We start from the raw sequence: 18,110 nt of genomic DNA, 5'->3' as shown, positions 1-18,110 counted from the left end.
TTTAATCTATTCAAGTCTTAACTTGTGGTCTCATCTATGGGATGAACTTTTAAAACTTATTATACTTTGAACAGTGGTAGTTCAAGTAGTTTTCTAAAAATGGTATAAGTATAGTAAAGTAATTGGTAACTTCATCTTCCTTTAAGCTCATATCCAGTAAGTAATTACCTTACACTTGATAAAGGATTCTAGTAAGTTATCCATTTAGATACTTGCATTATTGTTTACACTATATATTATCTTGCGAGCTGTAATGCTCACTCTTGCTTCATTTCTTCATCACACAACAACAGTTAGGAAAGATGGCCAGACTCAAGCAGACCCAGCGCAAGCGCGTGGGAAGCGTCTCGCGTCTTCCCGTTGATATTGTAGCTGCTATAGCTGCAGAGGTAGATCTATTTGTAGATCAGGCATTCTACTTTTGGGAATCAATTATGTATAATTATAACTTGTGGCAGATAATGGCAATTAACTGTAAACTTATCAAGTAATCATTTTGGGTTGTAATAACTTTTAAATTGTGGATTCAAGGACTTATACTTATTTCAATTTCATCTCTGAGACTATAACGTGTTGTGGTGTGTGTTAGTGTGGGGTCACAGCATGAGGTTATTTATTATTAATTAAGTTAAGTGATATTGTGAAAAGAAAGACCGTGACGACCCGGATCCCCGACCCCGGATCGGGATCGGGGGTGTTACAGGAATGGTATCAGAGCTAAGCGTTATAAACCTCAGAGATGATGCGACGATATAATAATAAACTCACAAAGATAATAAGAACTCTTTCCAAGTTCATAGTCGGACTACTTAAAGTAGCACTGATAGTTAAAACCCTTACGGGAACCCTTATAAGTATCAGGATAGTAACTTAGCTCGTTTAATGTGTAGGCACGTGAGATAGACGACCCAGAGATGTTCGAGCGTGAGCATGATGAGGCACTGCTAGATGTCGAGGATCAGGAGGAGCCTAAGATGGAGGAGGAGGAGGACCCCTCAGAGGAGTCAGAGACGTAGGTTATTGCGAGTTCAGATGAGGAGGACCGGATTAGGTCCTAATAGCTGAGGAGCATGTCGGAGCTATTTACCCTCACTCCCGGTGGTCAGAGTTCCTACCCCTCCACCACTATCTTGGAGACCCTATGATGACAGCTCAGAGACCCATACTCCCGAGCCTAGGCAGACCGAGGAGGCACCCCCAGCGGCTCCGGATTTACCACCTCTCGACCTTGCCCATAGGCAGTCTTTGTTAGCTCACGGCTATGTTCAGGATGTACTGAGGACCCGAGTGGCTGTTGTTGAGGCCCGACTGGATGAGGTCAGGAGGGAGTTGGATGCGGAGAGCGCGGGTAGGCGTGCCCGAGCTTATGAGACTAGGGCTACTATACCTCGATCCTTGAGGAGGGAGCTGACGGGGATAGAGCTCACGGCTCGTGTGAGACTCCAATCACTCCAGGGGGACAGGCACGGCAGGATCTCCAGGAGGCAGGCTGACTACATCTTCCGTCGTGCGATGGAAAGGGTGTGGGAGCTAACCCGCTCCGGTGTGTGATTCAGGATCAGTGATGGGGTAGTCTAGTCATCTAATTAGTCGAGGCCATAGTAAGAGCCAATTTTCCGGGATAGTTGACTTGTATATAGTATCCCTTTCTCTGACTAGATAGTTAGATTCTTGTGTATCACTTTTGGGCAGATGGCTGTAGAACTGTTGTACTTTTGACCAGATCAAACTATGTATTTCCCACATTATGTATATATTTGTTTCCTTTCAGTTTAGTTCCTTAGTGACGAGATCACTGTTTTTATCATTATTATTACTGCACTTCTTATTAGAACTGTCATAATATACTAGAATTGCGAGATACATTCTCCCCATTATAGAACTGTGCAAGACACAATTTTATGTATGATTGTAACCTAACATTGAATTTCCCCAAAAATTTATCAGTATTATGCCGCCAAGAAAGATTGGAACTAGGGCAAACCTTGGATCTGAGGACCAGGGAAGCCATAACTAGGACCGTAGGAACCAAGAACACAATGAAGAGGAAGATGAGGATTATGTTGAACAGGATGACTCCCTGTATGAAGAGGAGGAGGAAACATTTGATGTTGAAGGATTTGAGATAGAGGCTGAAGAAGGAGAAACTGAGGTTGAGCAACCAGTACCAAACCCAGGCATGGATCCTATGGGACAGTTCATGCAACTACTAAGACAGAACTTGGAACGTCAACCCAACCCACCCCCTCAAGGAAATAACAATACTGTGGCAAACTCTTTCAGGGCTTTCAAGTCCCTTAAGCCCCCTGAGTTCCACGGATCAGCCGACCCAGTTGAGGCAAGGGCATGGTTAAAGGAAATGGAGAAATCCTTTGAGATTCTGAGTACCGATGAAGCACAGAAGACTGTATTTGCTACCTACCTTCTGAAAGGAGAGGCCAACTACTGGTGGGAGGCTAAGAAAAATATGGAGACAGATGCTATTATAACCTGGGAGAGATTCAGTCAGTTGTTTTTGGGAAAGTATTTCCCAAGGTTTATGGAGAACCAGATGAAGCTCAAGTTCTTGGAGCTAAAGCAGAATAACTTATCTATAGCAGAGTACGAAGAAAAATTTACCGAGTTATCAAGGTTTGTGCCGGAGTTTGTGAGCACCGAGGAAAAGAAAGCTAGGAGGTTTCAGCAGGGACTGAAACCGTGGATTCAGAATAGGGTGGCAATCCTTGAGCTTACTGATTATGCCACTCTGGTGCAAAAGGCAACAATTGTAGAAGCCGGAAGTGAACAGATGCAGAAGGAAATAGAGAAGAAGGGAATAAAGAGGAAAAGTATGAGCATGGGTGGAGGTTCCGCAGGAGGGAGCTTCCCAACTAGATTTAATCAAGGAGTAGTGTCCCTACCGGGAAAGAACACTGGGTTTAAGCGGCCAATGAGTGTGAATGTGAGCCAGAGCGGCCAGAAGTCAAGAATGCCCTCTTCCAACCAGTCTCAACCCCCATTACCAGCTTGTAACACTTGTGGAAGGATGCATACTGGGGAATGTAAAGGAAAGCCAGTAACCTGCTTTAAGTGCGGTCGAGAGGGTCACTATTCAACTAAGTGCCCTTCATCAACCCCTGCTGTCATTCCAACCACCACTTGTCATCAGTGCGGACGCCCGGGTCATTGGAAGAGGGAATGCCCAATGAACAAACCAGTAGCTTCAGGAGCAAGCAGAGCTGCTTCCAATAAGCCACCTACTGCGAGGACTTTCAACATGACAGTCCAAGATGCTATGAAAGACTCAGATGTGATAGCAGGTACCCTTTCTCTAAATTCAATCAGTGCAAATGTTTTATTTGATTCTGGAGCAACTAAATCTTTTATATCAAAGGACTTTGCGCATAAATTAAGACTTAAGGCTGAACCCTTGATAGAACCCTTACAAGTGGAAATAGCCAACCATGAAAATATTCCTGTTAACCAGATTCACCCCGCCTGTGAGTTAGGCATAGGGGAACAAACTTTTAGTGTTGATCTGATTCCTTTTAAATTAGGGGAGCTTGATGTAATTTTAGGAATGGACTGGCTATCTAGCAATGATGCTCAGATAGAATGTAAGGGGAAGAAAGTTAAGTTGAATATCCCAGGGAAGAAAGAAGTCATATTTAGGGGAAAGAGGCAGACACAAAAATTTTTGACCATGGCCCAGGCCAATAAGATGCTACGAAAAGGAAATGAGGCTTACCTAGCCTATGTGGTGGACACACAGAAAGAGGTGCCCAACTTGCAAGATATTTCGGTAGTCAACGAATTTGAAGATGTATTCCCACAAGACCTTCCGGGATTACCACCCGATAGAGTGATTGAATTTGCTATTGAGTTGGCCCCGTCCCTCCCCAGGGACGGCGCCAGTTTCAAAGGCACCTTACCGGTTATCCCCATTAGAAATGAAAGAATTAGCTACCCAATTGCAGGAACTTTTGGATAAGGGTATGATAAGACCCAGTGTGTCTCCGTGGGGAGCACCAGTGTTATTTGTTAAGAAGAAAGATGGGAGCATGAGGCTGTGCATCGACTACCGAGAGTTAAACAAGCTAACCATAGGGAACAGGTACCCGTTACCTAGAATAGACAATCTGTTCGACCAGCTAAAGGATGCTGTTTATTTTTCCAAGATTGACCTGAGAACTGGATATTACCAACTAAAGATTAAACCCGAAGATATTCTCAAGACCGCGTTCCGTACCAGGTATGGGCACTATGAGTTCTTGGTAATGTCCTTTGGATTAACCAATGCCCCAGTGGCTTTCATGGATTTAATGAACAGAGTATTCAAGAAGTACTTGGACAAGTTTGTGATAGTTTTTATCGATGATATTTTAATCTAATCAAGGACCAAGACAGAACATGCAGAGCATTTGAGGATAGCTCTAGGAATACTCAGAGAGGAACAGTTATTTTCCAAATTCTCGAAATGTGAATTTTGGCGGAATGAAGTACAGTTTTTAGGACATATGATCAATAAAGAAGGAGTATTGGTCGACCCCTCCAAGATAGAGGCGGTCTCAAATTGGGAAAGGCCAACCACACCCACAGAGGTAAGAAGTTTCATAGGATTGGCCGGCTACTATCGTAGATTTGTGCAGGACTTTGCGAAGATCGCAGCCCCTTTGACACGACTTACTCGTAAGATAGAGAAGTTTGAATGGACGGAAAAATGCGAGAACAGTTTTCAAGAATTAAAGAAAAGGTTGGTAACGGCCCCGGTGTTGGCATTGCCAGACGGAAAAAGAGATTTTGTGATATATAGTGACGCGTCACACAAAGGATTAGGGTGTGTGCTTATGCAGCATGGTAAGGTGATTGCATATGCGTCGAGACAACTGAAGGAATACGAGATTAGATATCCTACTCATGACCTTGAGCTCGCGGTAATAGTTTTTGCCTTAAAGATTTGGAGGCACTACTTGTATGGAGAGAAGTGCGAGATTTTCACAGACCATAAGAGCCTCAATTACATATTTACGTAGAGAGAGCTCAACATGCGCCGGAGGAGATGGTTAGAACTAATCAAGGACTATGATTGTGAGATTCTCTATCATCCAGGGAAAGCCAATGTGGTGGCTGACGCCCTTAGCAGGAAGGAGAGACCCAAAATGATAATGACTTCGGAGGAATTGATAAGGGATTTCGAGAGAATGGAAATAGAAGTAAAGGTAACCGGAGCCGGAACTGAAAAGCTGTTTGAGATCTCGATGCAGCTAGAGTTATTGGAAAAGATTAGATTGTGCCAAGAGAAAGTAATGAATGAAGGCAGAGAGTCAGTGACTGGAGAACAGATCCATACTGAGAGAGATGATAAAGGGATAATGAGGTACTCCTACCGGATTTGGGTTCCGAATGTTCAGGAGCTTAAAAACGAGATTTTGGATGAAAGCCATAGTTCAAGGTATTCCATTCACCCGGGAAGCACCAAGATGTATAGGGATTTGAAGGAGTATTACTGGTGGCCCAACATGAAGAGGGACGTAGCAGAATGGGTAAGCAAATGTTTGACTTGCCAAAGAGTAAAGGTAGAGCACCAGAGACCCAGTGGACTTTTACGACCCCTGGAGATTCCCGAATGGAAATGGGAACAGATAGACATGGATTTTGTTATTGGCTTACCAAGGATGAAAGCAAATCATGATGCCATATGGGTAATTATAGACCGACTGACAAAGTCAGCTCATTTCATTCCTATCAATGAGAGATACGCGGTCGATAGACTGGTGGACATTTACCTTAAGGAAATAGTGACGCGACATGGAGTCCCAGCGTCCATTATCTCAGACCGAGACCCCAGGTTCAACTCCAGATTTTGGAGGAGCTTTCAAGAATGTGCGGGGACCAAGTTAAATATGAGTACCGCTTACCATCCCCAAACGGATGGGCAGAGTGAAAGGACCATCCAGACACTAGAGGATATGTTGAGAGTCTGTGCAATACACTTTAAAGGAAGTTGGGATGATCACTTGCCGTTGATCGAGTTTTCTTATAACACTAGCTTTCATGCTAGCATCGGAATGCTGCCTTATGAGGCCCTGTACGGAAGAAGGTGTCGATCTCCCTTATACTGGGATGAAGTAGGAGAGCAAAAGATGCTTGGACCCGAAGTGGTCCAAAGGACTAAAGACATAGTGGATCTCATCAGAGGACGACTGGTAGCAGCCCAAGACAGACAGAAGAAATATGCGGACCTAGCCCGAAAGGACAAGGAGTATGAAGTAGGGGACTTAGTACTGCTAAAAGTATCCCCTTGGAAGGGATTAATGAGGTTCGGAAAGAAAGGGAAACTAAGCCCAAGATACATTGGACCTTTTGATATACTAAGACGGATTGGGAAGTTGGCTTACGAGCTAGCCTTACCCCCGAACCTACAACAAGTTCATAATGTGTTCCATGTGTCAATGCTAAGGAAGTATCATCGGGATGCCAGACACATAGTGGAGTACGAGCAGGTGGATATGCAACCAGATCTGACTTACGTAGAGAAACCAATAAAGATTATGGATAAGAAGGAGCAGGTGCTTCGGAACAAAGTGATCAAGCTAGTCAGAGTGCTATGGCAGAATCATAATGTGGAAGAATCAACTTAGGAACTAGAGAGCGCAATGCTAGAAAAGTACCCCCATTTGTTCTCTATTTGATTCCGGGACGGAATCCTTTTAAGGAGGGGAGACTGTAATAACCCCAAAATTTTTGAACTTTTTGTAACCCTTATGAATAGTATTTTTGCTGATTATGCTGAATAAGAAAATGTTTCATGCCACACTATGTAGCAGATCTTTTATTGATGTTCTGAGATCTTATTAGCACTCTATATGGTATATAAGTGTATGTAAAGATCGTCAGAATCCAAATTCGAACACTTTGATTTTTCCCGAAAATCCACCAGATACAAAAAGAATTGAGTATAAGGTAACATGATTAAAAGGATTTTAATTCAAGGATTATAAGAGAGGATCATAAAAGGAATATAATGTACTGAGAAAGGTTAAGGGAACCTACGTAATAAGATCCCGGGTATGATCCCTCAAACGATAAACGAGAATGAAAGTTAAGCGAACCGTATAACAGATCAGCGGTCATTAGGCAAGAAATTAGGAGTTAATCAAGGAGGTTAGGGATGATGATGTCATCAAACCAACAAGAAGAGGACAAGTGTGGGAAGATGACATAAGAATGATGACCTAAGCATGACAAAAAGAAGTGTGTTGTTGGTTGATTGTGAACCACGCAAAATTTACCATTGTAACAATCTAATTAACAAACAAAGTGGATCAACCAAGCCAAAAACAAATCATAACATCAAAAACACAAAACACTTCCATTTTTCAAGAAGAGCTTTCGGCGTCTTCCTTTTTTTCAAAGAAGAAAATTCAAAATCCAAGATCCAAGCATTGTTAAATTGCAAGGTAATTATCCAAGGTTCCTTATGATTAGTTATGGCTATCCTAGGAGTTTAAGCTCCAAATTCCTTTACAATCTCTTTCAATAAATCATTTAAGAAGAAAGTGAATAGTGTTTTCAAGAAATTTAAATTGTTTGATCTTCTATTTTTGGTTAGATTAAGCTTTGGTAAGGACTTTCAAGGGTGATTCCAAGCTCTTTAGTTACTTTTACTCACCAAGGAAGGTATAATCTCATACCCTAGCCCTACTTTTGTATATTTAGAGTTTTTGTGTTTGGTATGGTTCATGAGAAGCATGATTCTTGTAGACTTAGAGTGTGGTTGGTTTTGTAATGAGTTTGGAGTTGTAAATCTTGGATTATTAGTTAATGAACTTAAGTATAGTTTTAGTTCATGTTTGAGAATAATATAAATTGGAGAACTTGAGGTGTTGGGGCTGTTGTAGTATTGTATGGATGGAGTTTGGTTGTAGTAATGATTGTGGATTGATTGTGGATTGATTTGGAGTAGGATAAATTTTGGTAATGGCGTAAACATAGCCGTCGTAATGCCCGATTTACTTTACACTGTTTTTGTTCTTAACATCAGGACCCGAGAACTCACTGTTAAGTTTTGACCATTTCCATGATTAGATAGTCCATGTTACGAGCTTCTTTTTGATATGTGGTTCGCTTGAATCCGATGTACGGTTTAGGAGAAACGACCGTTTTAAGTAACGGCGTTTCACGAACGAACCATTACCCCTCGCCTTACTTTGAAACATTGGTTAAGGACCTTAAATGACTAATTGGATTATGACACAATTATGTAAAGTGGATTAGGCAGTTGGTAAGGTACTCGGTAAAGAATCGCCTTAAAACTCTTAATGGTTAATTTATTAAAAATGGTGGAGCCGAGGGTACTCGAGCGACTTAAGTGAATCGTTAAGCGCAAAATCGAACGTTAAGGTCTAATTGGTTAAAGTATAGATTCATAAGCGACTTTGGTTTAATTCCAACTTATATGTTGTTTATAGGTTACCAGACTCATCCCAAGCCATTTATCACCCCCAGTCGCTCAGGCAAGTTTTCTACCCGTTATACAGTTGTTGTGATGTAAATATATGTATATACATTATCTTGTGATAGATGCATGATGGTTAATTAGCAAATCTTGCGATATATTGGAGCATGTGATATGGTATATATGCATGTTTGTTTCGTAATCTTGATATCTATCTGTTGATTCCAATGATTATAGTTGCATAATACCTATGCTAGAGATAAACAGTAATTGTGTATACCCTTAGTATAGGGGACCCAAAGGTGAACATTTTCTAAACCGGGAGTCGATGTTCCCGAGTATAATATATATATATTAATATATATATATATATATATATTGATATAGTTTTCAAAACTATTAATCGAATAAGGTTTATTCGATAACTTTATTTTATTTAATGAATATTATTTTTGAATATTCATTCGAGGACTTATGACTCCGTTTATTTTATTTAATGAATATTATTTTTGAATATTCATTCGAGGTCTTATGACTCCGTTTATTTTATTTAATGAATATTATTTTGAATATTCATTCGAGGACTTATGACTCCGCTTATTTTGTTAAATAATATTCTTTATTTTATTAAAGAATAATGTTTCGATAATCAAACTTACTTTCTATTATTCAAATAAAGATAGTACTTTCATATAAGTATATCTTTGGTTTTTTAATATTCATTTCAAGTATGAGTTTTAAAACTTCTACTTTAAATTATTTTTATAGAGATTATCCTAATGGGAATATTATTTAAATAATAATATTCAGATATTTTCTAATATATTGGGAGTGATTTATTTCATTAAATCAGCATTACTCTAAACATTCTTAAAAATGTCTTCGAGTCTTCAAAATGATTTTAAAAGTTAGAGCGGATCCCAAAACTCATTTTTATATTTAAGATCTTCCTTTTAAAGGGGATTTAAATACTCGCTCAAAACCTGAGGGATCCGGCTCTGTGGTATATTTTATATTCGCAACGAGGTTGCTATTTTGATAAATGAATTGATTACTTACCCAACGTTCGGGAAGTAAGTTCATCTATTGAGTCGGCATAAGCAACATGGGCTCAGTGGGCGTTGTAAGTCATATGTCATAGCCTATTTGTATATTCGAGGATTCAACTTAACTCAAATAAGAATGTAATAAGTAAATAGTGGATCGACCGTCAGAGAGATCTCGCAAAGTAATATCTGTCAAAGGATTCAGAAACAAGGTTCATCTACAGACTTGAGGAGTTAATTCATTGGAAGAAGTTCAAGAAGTTGATCATGCCTCAGTGATATAAATCAAGATCGTGGATTTAATCAAGTGACAGAGATCTCGTCAGAGTATCATTAATTACAAGGATTTAATCTGAAGAAAATCAGAGTATCAAAGTCAACACATAAAGAAACGTCACGGAAGTTAGTCACTCATGAACCAGACAGTACATCGAGTGTCAACGTTGAAGTGGTGGAATTGATTCATAATTTTCAGTGATTTTCAGAAGATTTGCAGAAGAATGGTTGTTGCTCAAGACTAGAATTAATTCTCTATTAATTAATTAAGTCATCTAATTTAATTAAGAAAATAAATTATATCTGCGAAGAATAATTTATTTATTAATTGAATTAATTGATTAATTAATTCTGAATTAATTTTAGGAATTTTCAGAAGTTTAATTGGTTTAAAAACAGTCTTAAATCAGCAAGACAATTGAAAATGAACTAGCATGACAATCTGGATTGTTATACCGATTGTCATGCCAAGTCATTTCAATTGTCATACCGAAAGTTACACTAGGAAGGAGATTGTCTTGCTAGTTCAACTGATTGTCATACCGATAGTCATTGTAGTTCAATCAGATTGTCTTGCTAGTACAATTGAAAGTCCTACTGAAAGTCTTGCTGAGCCAAAGAGATTGTCCTACCGATTGTCATTGCAGTTCAAGTAATTTTGTTGGATTGCATACAAAAAGAAAAAGAAGCAGAAGACATTCACACACTAAAAAATACAAGAACACAGCAGCCGCCTAAGAAATATTTCATTGTTCTCTGCTGAAATTCAAAGATCAATTTCTAGATTGCAAAGTTAAATCCAATCAACTAGAAATCTTTATCTTGTTCTTGTGTAACAATCTAGCGGATCAAAATCCCTAGAACTTAATCTCAAATCGCGTTTAGCATTTGATTCTAATTATTGCAAAAATAGAAAAAGTTCATGTCGAATTTATTCTAGATTTGTGATAATTGATTTGAGATTAATACCTTGTAATCGATACAGTTGTTGTAACACCTTTCAAGTTTAATAATATTTTTATTTAACTTGAATTTTGTTTCACATTTTTTATTCCGCATTTATTCGATTATTTGGTACTGTTTGTATTCAACCCCCCCCTTCTACAAACACATTGGGACCTAACAATTGGTATCAGAGCCTTCTGATTAACGAACAAATCAAGATCCTAGACTTTTGTGATTTTTCAACTCCTTGAATTTTTATTTATTCAAAAATTCATAATGACTTCACATAAAGTTGGAACCGTTAAAATTCCACAATTTGATAAAGAGAATTATATCATGTGGAAGAAGAAGATGCTATTATTTTTACAAGTTGCAAATCCCAAATATTCAAACTTGTTAAAGAAGGGTATAAAAACTCCGATGGTTATTGAACCGGAGGTAATAATAGATGGTGTGGTGACTACTAAAGCTAGAACCTATCCAAAAGAGCCCGAAGATTTTACTCCTGCTGAGAAGGAAGAAGCCTCCTTGGATGCCAGCCTTCAATTAATATTAATTGATTCCCTTGATCCCTTGATGAACAGACATGTGATGAACTGTAAAAATTCTAAACACATGTGGGAAACTATTGAGGTAATTAATGAAGGCACAGATGAAGTTAGGGAGAACAAGTTGGAAATCCTAACCTCTGAATATGAACATTTCAAATCAAATCCAGGAGAAGGAATTACTGAAGTGTTTGAGAGGTACAATGCGTTGATCAACAACCTGAACATCAATGGAAAGTATTATTCAATCAGGGAGGTCAACAAAAAGTTCCTTTTAACACTGCCAGCTCATCTTGAACATAGAATCACTGCCATTAGAGAAGCTAGAGATCTGAGTAAGATTTCTTTGGACAGGCTCTATGGAGTGTTAAAAACTTATGAGTTGGAGCAGATTCAACAGAAGGAAGTCTACGGGAAGGATAGAATGGTCAGCACATCTAATGCACTTGTAGCTGAAGGTCAACAACAACAACAATCTCAACAGTTAGAAAGAATGGTACAGTTTTCCAAGGGTGAGGAAAATGAGTTAGTAGCAGAATATGATCCTCCTACTACAAATCAATCAAGTGATGATTTTTATTCCTTGGAAGAGCTGGAGCAATTGGAAGATGAATCAATGGCCCAAATTGTCAAGAGATTCTCCCATGTCAGATTCAGGAGGAATCCCAAGCTTAAGTACAAGTCCAACTACAACAAATTCCAGAAAGGTGGATCTTCATCCTCTAACACCAGCAGTGGTGGGTACAAAACAGGAATGGTTGATCGGAGCACCATTAGATGCTATAACTGCAATGAGTTGGGACACTTTGCCACGAAATGTAGGAAGCTAAAGCAAGTAAGAAAGAACTCTGAAAGGGCTTATCTGGCAAAGGGAAGAAGCTGGGATGATACTGACAGTGAAGATGAAGATGAAGGAAATCTTGCTCTTATGGCTATTGATGGAAAAGCTTCATCGTCAAGAATAGAGGTAAAACTTTCTGATGCTGAAATGGTTTATCATCTAAGAGGTAACTTAGATTGTGCACATCGTGATAATGAACTGTTAAGTTTACAGATCACAGACCTTGAGAAAGAGGTCAATGAATTAAGACTTGTGCACATTAATCAAGACAAATTAAAAGAACAGGTATCTTTTCTAGAGAATAGAGTTGACTGTTATAGAAAACTCGAAACTATTCTCAAAGACAAGATCACCGGTCTTGAGACTAAGGTTAGAGCCTACTTCAATTCTTGTTCGAAGGCTAAAGAGTTCTACAGTAAGCAAGCTGTTAATCAAACATCTGGAATAGGTTATGATTACAATGCTGCTATTGGAGAATTAGGCATAAACTCCCCTCCTCATGTCTGTGCTAAAGGGAGGGAAGTACCACATGTGCTTAAGGGTGTTGATGAACCCCTCTATAAAGCATCAATTGCTGAACCATTTGATGCGACCTCTTATGTTATTCATGAAGAAATACGTGCTGAAGATCATGCTAATGAGAAGATTGTTTCCAAGTCAAGTGAGTCGAAAGTTCCAGTCAAAGTTGTGAAAGCAACTGAGACTAACTCAGACACACATGAGTTGGGTAACAATAATTCCATGTCTACCATGAATAAATTACCTGCTGTTAATCACTCTCATAAAGCATGTGGTGTTGCTAATTGTATGTCTTGTGCTTTTAATATGATGTATGCTTATTTTAATGGTAAGCATGTGTCTAATGATAAGACTACTCCTCGTCAGCATGTGAATAACAAGAAGCATGATAGGTCTAAGACTGCTAGTCCTTCTAAGGCTAGAAAGGAGACATTTGTGCCTAAGCTTAAACAGAAATTTGTTAAGGCTATTTACAAGGTCAAATGTTCAGTCATTGAGGATGTTGAGATCGTTAAAATTAAAAATGTTGTTTTGCCTGACAAAGGACAATTCTACAAGTATGTCGGACCCAACCAAGTTTGGGTTCCGAAGAAGGTCTAATCCATTTGAAGTGCAGGGCATTAAACAGGTGTAACCGGTAGTGTGGATTCTTGACAGTGGATCATCAAGACATATGACCGGAGATAGAGCCCTGCTATCAAATGAGGATTGAGAAAGCTGTCCCCCTGGTTACCTTTGGAGATAACAGCAAAGGTTTATCTGAGGGATATGGCTGTTTGCAAGCTGGGAATGTTATCAGTGAAATTTTGTATAGTGTGCTAGGTTATTATCAGGAAGCAATATCTAACATATAGCACCAGTGACGAGACTTGAGAATATTACGACATATCAGGCACCTGCTGCACATTACACTTGGAATTGGACTCTAGTAAGATGTGTACAAGTGTACTCCTGGTTGGTGAGTCAAAAGAGGAAGTCAATGCACCACAGTTCATGGACTTTGCAGCTGCAGATCTATTGGACTATGCAATCTCTTCTTCACAATCTCACTTCAGGTTGGTATGAACTAGTATACTGCTCAAACAATCGTCAAGGACATGGTATGGCACTCTAACAGAAGTTATAATTTTATATGAATAAGTAGAGTCGTCATATTAATAACTATCTTATCATTAGGCACAATCATATTGTTTTATATGTGCAGTGATATATTGTTTTATGCAACATAACAATTAGTATCTAAAGTACTTGACAAGTATCGGTCAATGATATGTTGTTAACATTATGTTGCAGATATTTGTAAGCTTTTGACATGAATGAGAATTACTTAGACTTTACCCTAAGTGATCAATGTTTTATCCAAAAACTCATTCATATTGAAAAACAAAATTAAACTTCTTTCTATATTAGTGGTTTCTTATTTCATGTAAAATCTTTTGAAATCACTAGTGTAAATCATTTTCTCTCTATTACCATATATTCTGTGTTACAGGTTCAGTCTCCAATGACTTTCTTTCATTAACAGTCATGAGGTTGAAAACCCACAACGTCTATCCCAGACTGTAAAGACAAACACAAAAATAGAACCAACCAACACTCTCTTACCACTAAATGTAGTATGAATGAGCGTGAGGGAGATAGTGCCTTAGTGCACCACATAAGGAAGGTTCTGTAGTCAACCCAGTAGCTCTGTCTCCTACATAGATGAGTAGTATTTAAACCGAGACAACTGCTAGCCCCCATACATCTTCTCAAAAAGATGTAATGGCTGAAAAGGCACAAAAACAGTTACTAGATTCATTCTCTCAACAGGGTGAGCCTATTGAATTTTGCCTGTCGGCCAAGGTATTCGATGTAGTGTCACCACTTCAAACATAAACAATTCTTGATGCACAAGGAGAGGTTACACACACAAAGGATGAGTTGACGAAAACAAGAGTTTTGACCATTTTAAGGTCAGATTCGATTGTTCAAGGTTCGTTAGTGGACCAATTGCCTTTACAGGTGTTAGGAGAGGATACTGATCCAAAAGCCATATGTCAGTGGTCAGTGTCTACCTCCCCAGGCTTAAATCCCCTGGATGCATCTGCGGATAGTGTATCTGACATAGGTGCAGATCGACAACTTGTTGACAATGATTCAGATATTACCTGATAAGTCACAAGGAAGTGTCTTCACAGACATTAGAAGGGAACTTTGATCTTTATGCTAAAATCGTTGGATCATTGTTTACCTTCCCAGAATTCAAATCTGGAACCCTAAAAGGGAAACTAGCAACTTGTAGATTATGACTCAGATTTATCTGACGAGTTTAACAAGGATGGGGATTTGTGAACTCCCATTGCACCACCTGTAACCTCCTTTAAGGATGGCTAAGGTGATTTTCCTTGCAGGTACAGCTGGATTATGGAGCTATGAGAGAAGAGTGATACACTTGTGAGAATGAGTGTAAACACGAGTGGAGAGAAGAGTGAAACACATGTGAGGTACACTAAACAGAATCACACACTCACAGTGAGGTAGAAAGAGAAACTACTTGTTATTTCTTTTCCAACCAAGTGAAATATGAGAACTCCTTCAGACGACGGCATACATTCCTTCTTTAAGGGGGAGATAAAAGCTTAAGAAATAGTTTGGAGGATTCCTCAACTAAGGGGGAGAAATAGCAGGGAGGAAGAAAAAGATCCTAAAAATGTACACTACACCACACCATTGTTGTTTCTAACTACGGATCCTATTGTACGGGAGAGGTGGTAAACACAAGGTGATTTCCTAGTAAGGGAAGAAGCAGTTAGGGGAGTACCATTGGTTTTTATCTGCGGATCCTATTGTACGGGAGAGGTGGTAAAACGAAGGTGATCTTCTTTAATCAGTTGATTCTCATAGGGGGAGAAGCAAGAGATATGGGCTTCTCAACAGGAAATGTGGTTGTACAAATGAAGATGGAACTACTTGAAGATATGTTCAGTCTAGAGGAACATCTACTTGGAATCTGGAAAATGTTAAATCTCATCCAGAACTTTTCTGCTATTTACTTTGCATTTCTGTTTATATCTTTTTCTTATTTGTTAGTTGAGTTATCCTCTAGGTATTTGTGTGTTATTGTCTAACAAACAAATAGGGGGAGATTGTAAGTCATATGTCATAGCCTATTTGTATATTCGAGGATTCAACTCAACTCAAATAAGAATGTAATAAGTAAATAGTGGATCGACCGTCAGAGAGATCTCGCAAAGTAATATCTGTCAAAGGATTCAGAAACAAGGTTCATCTACAGACTTGAGGAGTTAATTCATTGGAAGAAGTTCAAGAAGTTGATCATGCCTCAGTGATATAAATCAAGATCGTGGATTTAATCAACTGACAGAGATCTCGTCAGAGTATCATTAATTACAAGGATTTAATCTGAAGAAAATCAGAGTATCAAAGTCAACACATGAAGAAACGTCACGGAAGTTAGTCACTCATGAACCAGACAGTACATCGAGTGTCAACGTTGAAGTGGTGGAATTGATTCATAATTTTCAGTGATTTTCAGAAGATTTGCAGAAGAATGGTTGCTGCTCAAGACTAGAATTAATTCTCTATTAATTAATTAAGTCATCTAATTTAATTAAGAAAATAAATTATATCTGCGAAGAATAATTTATTTATTAATTGAATTAATTGATTAATTAATTCTGAATTAATTTTAGGAATTTTCAGAAGTTTAATTGGTTTAAAAACAGTCTTAAATCAGCAAGACAATTGAAAATGAACTAGCATGACAATCTGGATTGTCATACCGATTGTCATGCCAAGTCATTTCAATTGTCATACCGAAAGTTACACTAGGAAGGAGATTGTCTTGCTAGTTCAACTGATTGTCATACCGATAGTCATTGTAGTTCAATCAGATTGTCTTGCTAGTACAATTGAAAGTCCTACTGAAAGTCTTGCTGAGCCAAAGAGATTGTCCTACCGATTGTCATTGCAGTTCAAGTAATTTTGTTGGATTGCATACAAAAAGAAAAAGAAGCAGAAGACTTTCACACACTAAAAAATACAAGAACACAGCAGCCGCCTAAGAAATATTTCATTGTTCTCTGCTGAAATTCAAAGATCAATTTCTAGATTGCAAAGTTAAATCCAATCAACTAGAAATCTTTATCTTGTTCTTGTGTAACAATCTAACGGATCAAAATCCCTAGAACTTAATCTCAAATCGCGTTTAGCATTTGATTCTAATTATTGCAAAAATAGAAAAAGTTCATGTCGAATTTATTCTAGATTTGTGATAATTGATTTGAGATTAATACCTTGTAATCGATACATTTGTTGTAACACCTTTCAAGTTTAATAATATTTTTATTTAACTTAAATTTTGTTTCATATTTTTTATTCCGCATTTATTCGATTATTTGGTACTGTTTGTATTCAACCCCCCCTTCTACAAACACATTGGGACCTAACAGGCGTTCATGAAAGTGTAAGTAGCTCAGTGGGAGTCCATCAAATGCGTAATTGGCTGAGTGGCAGTCCAGCATAAGTGCCTATTCCGGCCAGGGTGATGACCAGTGGGGAATTCGTCCATCTACTAGTAGAAAAGGTTACTTATTGGTATCTTTGCCTGATCAGCAAGATATCGGGTTTATGCCAAAATTCTTTTCTTTCCAATATTCATTGGATATTACAAACTCTGTTCATACTTTACATGACAGAGGTTTCCAGGAAATGTATAAGAGATATATATGTGGATATATATATCGGGACTTAATGAAGTACCTCGTAACTTTATTTCATTCAATAATATTTCAAAGATTTAATCTATTCAAGTCTTAACTTGTGGTCTCATCTATGGGATGAACTTTTAAAACTTATTATACTTTGAACAGTGGTAGTTCAAGTAGTTTTCTAAAAATGGTATAAGTATAGTGAAGTAATTGGTAACTTCATCTTCCTTTAAGCTTATATCCAGTAAGTAATTACCTTACACTTGATAAAGGATTATAGTAAGTTATCCATTTAGATACTTGCATTATTGTTTACACTATATATTATCTTGCGAGCTGTCATGCTCACTCTTGCTTCATTTCTTCATCACACAACAACAGTTAGGAAAGATGACCAGACTCAAGCAGACCCAGCGCAAGCGCGTGGGAAGCGTCCCCCGTCTTCCCGTTGATATCGTAGCTACTATAGCTGTAGAGGTAGATCTATTTGTAGATCAGGTATTCTACTTTTGGTAATCAATTATGTATAATTATAACTTGTGGCAGATAATGGCAATTAACTGTAAACTTATCAAGTAATCATTTTGGGTTGTAATAACTTTTAAATTGTGGATTCAAGGACTTGTACTTATTTCAATTTCATCTCTGAGACTATAACGTGTTGTGGTGTGTGTTAGTGTGGGGTCACATCATTAGGTTATTTATTATTAATTAAGTTAAGTGATATTGTGGAAAGAAAGACCGTAACGACCCGGATCACCGACCCCGGATCTGGGGGTGTTACAG

Source organism: Apium graveolens, chromosome 5, assembly GCF_009905375.1.
Source record: "Apium graveolens cultivar Ventura chromosome 5, ASM990537v1, whole genome shotgun sequence".
In the NCBI taxonomy this organism is placed as follows: domain Eukaryota; kingdom Viridiplantae; phylum Streptophyta; class Magnoliopsida; order Apiales; family Apiaceae; genus Apium; species Apium graveolens.
The sequence above is the reverse complement of the archived record's forward strand: the minus strand, read 5'-3'. Positions refer to the sequence as shown.